The sequence below is a fragment of the Gorilla gorilla genome, chromosome X (assembly GCF_029281585.2).
Source record: "Gorilla gorilla gorilla isolate KB3781 chromosome X, NHGRI_mGorGor1-v2.1_pri, whole genome shotgun sequence".
NCBI classification, from domain to species: Eukaryota; Metazoa; Chordata; class Mammalia; order Primates; family Hominidae; genus Gorilla; species Gorilla gorilla.
The window spans coordinates 152,702,389-152,708,423 of record NC_073247.2 but is presented as its reverse complement, the minus strand read 5'-3'; positions in this window follow the sequence as shown (position 1 = coordinate 152,708,423).

Genomic DNA, 6,035 nt, shown 5'->3' with positions numbered 1-6,035 from the left:
CTGTGCAAGAAATGTCGCACAATTTAAAAGTAATTCGGCCTCCTGAATGCTGTATACAATTTCACTCTAACTCTTAGCTGTATAACTTGCCTGCTTTGCAGCTGAATAAAACCTAGGACACATGGAGTTAAATGCTGGAAGAAGCCAGACCTTCTCCGCACTTCCGTCTCGGTCCTAGGCCCTACACCTAGTGCGTAATTAGATTCCCAGACTTACCAAGGTTTTCATCAAAAGTAAAGGTTGCTAAAAGTTAGCCGTGTAACATGTATTTAAAACTACCGAAGAAATAGTTTATGAGCAAGGTGTGTAAGGAAAGTAAAATATACTTTTGGTAAAAAGATTATAAGGAGGCCTAAGAATGTGGATTTTTGCCTACATTAAAAGGTTAAAAAATTATTTTAAAGGTTTAAGCAAGTTTTGGAAGGTTAATTGTAAAGAAAATTTCGTGTGTGTACATACTGGCTAAAGTTAAAGGGGTATCATTCAGGTTTTCTGTAAATGGAGCATTAAAATAAAAGCACAATGGGTTTCTGTTAAAGCACTGACCTGCTCTTTAACAAAAAGTATAAACGGTTAAAAAGGGTCTATAACACGCTTACCTTCTGGTCAAACATGAAAATTGGGTAAATGCGTCTACAAGGTTTTATTAAAAATGGAGCTTAACATTAATAGCACACCAATACAATGGTAAAATTTGGCTTATTTGATATAAAATCATACAGGAAGCATTGTCAAATGTGAAATGGTATTTGGCTTTCTTTGGGCTATAGTTGTATAAATATGCTATTGGGATGTGTTCCAAAGTTATGGCAGATTCCTATCATTCTAATATATCTTAGTGTACGTTATCAGTAATAAGTATAATTGTTTTGTTAAAATTATTGTGTGCCACAGAGGTAACGGATATCTTTGTCAGCTGTGTCTTTAACTATGGCTACCCTCAAACTTTTTGTCATCCATAAACAATTGTTGTCTTGTTTTAGTCTTCTTCAAAGGGTGGTTTTCTAATCAGCTATAAAGCTCTGAATGCAGGTTTCTGATAAAAAGCAGGACAGGAATTAACTGCATAAACCAAACTAATGGGAAGCTAATCTGTTTAACGTTTTGCTTAAAATATTGCTAACCCTTTGTTTTGCCTTTCAAAGTCAAAGAAACTCTTTTTAAGCGATTAACGGCTTTTAACTGTTAACTGTGAAGTGCTGACTCCCATATGTATGGGAGTTAACTGTTCACTTTTAACTGTTCAAGCTACTTTCTTCCTTAAAAATCCAAGAATAAACTAATAACAGTTTTAGTCAAAAAATCAAGTAACACAATACAAAAGCAGGCAGCTTAAGATCTGAGATGAACTTGTCTGTTTATACTCTTGGGAAAAATAGGGGTTTCTCCCCAAAAGGGCGTGTGGCATCTTCTGCATTTTCTTTAAGGAATGCAGGCAATTATAAAGTATTTTACGTCCCTCATGCAACAGAGGGTAGCAAAATAAAGGAGAGACAGCAGAAGTAAATGAAGAAAACAGAATGTCATCGTCTGAGAAGAAAAAAAAAAAAACTTTTGCTCAAAAAAGACAAGGTCCTAGGAGAGGAGATGTAGAAAGTAGTAAAGTTTCTCTTCAAAACTCATCTTGGTTTAAAAATAAAATAATAGACACTATAAGTAATAGCTCCTTACTCTAAAGACTCCTCTCAACTACTAGTTCTTACACTTGAGCCCAGTTAGTTGCTTTGGCTTACTCAGGCATGTCTGGACAGGCCCAGGCAAGTCTTAGCTCATAGCTTATGCCCCTTCCTTTTTTGAAGTGTTAATTGCTTCCTTAAACCTTTAGTAAGCAACTTCTTTTTCTTCTTTGTTCTCCCTTGCACTTACCTGTTTAGGAAAGTTTTAGGTTATTAGCAGATTTGGCATCAGTTGAAGACTGTGAGGTCCAGCTCCAGCCAATGGATGCAGGACAGAGCCGTTAGGCTGACCCAAATACGTAAATAATAAATATGTCTGGTTTTCCTTTGTTCAAGTGTGCTCTCATGATTGTTCGATCTGCGAGGGGCACCCTTTCTGCAGAAAGTAAAGATTGCCTTGCTGAGAGATCCTTTGTCTTTTCTTCACGGCACCGATTATCTGTTTCTAATAGAGGAAAAAATAAAGGCCTTTTAATACAAATGCACACATGCACACACACACACACACCTCAGATGTTAGCTTTTAATTAAGCTGACTTTTAACCCTTGAGCTCCTTTAAAAAAATCTTTCTGAATCTCATTACCATTTTTTTAGCTAGGAAAAATTGCTGATGTTTCAAAAGAAACAAGTATCAAACCAGAAAGGGCTTGATTTAGGAAGCAAACCCAGGCTGTTGTGGAAAAAAAAGAAGGCAGAACCTTAGCTATGAAACTGCAGCATGGGGCAACAGCGTTGCTCTTTCAGTTTGGCCTGGATAGCAAAAAAGTGGCCTTGCTATGTACATAAGTCCCCTTAAGTACTCAAAATCAAAAATCTTTATTGTTTTTTCTTTTGCTGACCATTTTTCCTCCCAAGCCCTCCCCACCTTTTGTGGAAATTTAGCCACTTCAGAGGCCTCGTTCCTCATAATTTGGAACTTTCCTTTAGATTTGATCAAGTTGGATAGTTTCCCAATGAAGAAAGAAAGACCAAAACAACAAAAACAGAAACAAACAACGGCAAAAAAAAAAAAAGTTAAGCAAAAACACAAAGTATCACAAAATTTATATGATTACTGAGCACTCTAATGGTAAGGAGAAATTAAGACCAGCTTGTTGTTAATCTTAACTTTAGACAAGACAAAACCCCTATTGAGCTACTTACCTAGTGATGGGTCTCAGGCTGAAGACTGCTGTCTATTACCCTAGAAGCAGGAAAAAACTCAGATTCATCTTCCGTGCTGGGAGCAAGGTCAAACTCCATAAAGGAATTACCTGCCTTCCATTGTCATGGAAGCAGGAAAACTCGTCTTCCTTGTTGAAAGCAGGTAAATTTTCAGAAAAGGAGTTGTGCAGCAAAATAAACTTTAGATTGCAACCAAATTTTTGGAGATCAGGGATTCTTTGGAGGGGTGGCTTTCAGGCCTCAGCAAATTGTCCTATTGGTTTTAACCATGAAGATAGCTCAAGCTGGTACCAAGTATCAGTAGAAGATTTGTGAAAGATCAGGGGCACCCACACTCAGAATCCCTCTGTGGTTACCCAAATGTGAACCCCAAATATCTGAGACAGGTCTAAGTCAATTTTGAAAATTAATTTTGCCAAGGTTAAGGATGCACCCATGACGCAGCCTCAGGAAGTCCTGATGATACAGACAGGAGACAAGGAAATACTGGGTAGAAGAGGGTGGTTCCCCAGCAAAAGTGCCACCCTCAAGCCTGGAAACCCATGGCCCTAAATGGGAACAGGCATTCCTGTTTTCGTGACTAAAAGTTGCCTTTGGACCCACCACATCCCCCTATCCTGTACCTATATAAACCCCAAACCCTAGGCTCCATGAGCAGACGAGCAGAGAAACAGAAGAGCAGAAGAATGGCAGAGAAGGAGAGAAGAGAAGGAGCATCTGAACATTGAGAGGAGTTCAGCTGGGGACAGCAAATCTCCAGGGAAAGATCATCTTCTGACTCTGTCTCCCTTTCAGCTCCCCATCCATCCCACTGAGAGCCACCCTGACCACTCAATAAAACCTCCACATTCACCATCCTTCAAATCCATGTGAGACCTGATTTTTCCTGGATGCTGGACAAGAGTTTGGGATACAGAAAGCTGTCACACTGGCTTTCTGCCCTTGTGAAAAGGCAGAGGGTCCGTTAAGCTGTTTAACACTTAAGCCATCCGTGGATGGCAAAGCTAAAAGAGCACACTGTAATATACACCCACTTGGGCTTTGGGCTTCACAGGCACCCACCCCTGGATGCTGCCATGGGTCTAGAGCCCAGGAGTGCTTGCCCCAGCTTCTGCACCTGCCTGTCTGTGTGTTCCCTTTCCCATGAGGGGTTTGAACATGCATGGCAGCCAGAGGACCCACACGCCTGTCGCACATCTTGAGAGGGAGATGAGAGAACCCTCCCATTTCACTGAGACATGTGCCCAGTGTGCTCATGGGTACAGTTTGCTTTTATACATTTTAAGGAGACATGAGACACCAATCAATATGTGTAAGATGTACATTGGTTTAGTCCAGTAAGACCAGACAACTCGAAGTGGGGGTTTCCAGGTTAGAAGTAGATAAAAGACAAAAGATTGCATTATTTTGCGTCTTTGTCAGCCATCCAGTGAATACACAATTTAGCCTGGCTCAGTGAATCTGTATTTTTCATAAACAATAGGGAAGAGGAACTAATCAGATATGCATTTGTCTCAGGTGAGCCTCAGAGGGATGACTTTGAATAGAGTGAGAGGTTCGTCTACCCTAAGCAGTTCCCAGCTCGGCTTTTCCCTTTAGCTCAGTGATTTAGGGCCCCCAAGATTTATTTTCCTTTTACAAAGAATATTTCTTCCTGGCCAAAGTAAGGCCCAGAAAAGAGAATAGGCAAAGCCATCTAGGCTACAGGGAGCAGGACATGGAAAGGCAGAGAGGGCAAACAGTGCAATGTGTTTCTGAAAGAGTAAAGATCGTAAACTGGCAGGAGCAAGAAAACCTGCAGCACATAGGTATGATGGAAGTTAGGGCTGCAATAGTAGGCAGTGCCAAAATGCGAAAGGCCTAGGACTTACTTTCCACAATGAGGAGCTAGTATTTGTGTTTTCGCACGAGACTGACTCACAAGACTCTTCTGGAGGCTGTTTAGAAGGAGACAATAGTGAATGAGAAAACAGAAGACTGTTGTATGTGGCCCAGGTGAAATGTTATGCAGATCTAAATTAAAGTATGATTCAGAGTCAAACCCCTTTATAATCCTGTTTTTCTGAGACAATGTGTTCTGAATTGAGAACTACTGAAGTTATTAAATGTTATATTTGGTATTCAATACTTGGTACTCAACACATTTGATAGTTGTCATTAGCCCATATGCTAAAACAAACGCTGTAATGCAACGGTGTCACATTTAGTGCAAGTCAGAAACAAAATGAGAAAGAAATGTTAAGTAAAAATAATCCAAATAATTTTTACAAACTTTTATTTAAAAGCATAGATCATATCATATTCCCAACATTAAGAAATAGTATTGCATTCATTACTACTAGGCTTTCCCGCCACCCACCGTTCCATTCTCTGTTACCATGGAGATGGTTAGCTAATTCATTTCATTCATCTCTACACCATTTAACACATATTTTAAAAATTTTGTTGAGAGATCACTGATTAATTTCCAACAGTCTATGAAATGAAAATGGAGAAAACTTCCCTATTTTGATTAAACTGTTTGCCAAATAAAAATGCTTGAGCATGTACCACACTAATCAAAATTTTAAGACTGTCATTATGAAGTATTTTTCAACACAAAAATACGAAAATTATTGTTTTAAGAGTAGATTCCACGATATTTTGTATATAATTGTATGGGAATGACTGTTAGAAGTATTAAAATAAGGAATAGAAAAAGAAAGTTTCCATGCCTGTGTCTGTCAATAGTTGTTTTGTATGTTTAATAACACACTGAACAGGAAAATAATAAAAGCAAGTGAGAAGTAATAACAAAATGAGGCAATGTCTGTGGAGACACATCAAGTTGTGAGGGGGAGCATTGCTTCAGCCAATTGCTATTGATTGTGTTCAACTGCTGTCTCTTAGCCTAATAGGTAAGCATAGAAAAAGATTATAATTTTTAAAAATAAATTTTAGAATAAGGATAATGGTCCCTGCATTAGAATATAGGTCACTTCATGCCCACTCACATACAAAGTGTTGTTGTAAGAAAACATGCACATACGCACAGATTTAACTTCATTTTTAAAAGTCAGAAAAATTACATAAATATGTTTATAGTAGCTTTATTCACAATAGCCAAAAACTGGAAATAGCCCTGGTGTTTAGTAATATGAGAATGAATAAAAAATCGCCGTCATATCCATACAATGGAATACTAAAAGGATGAA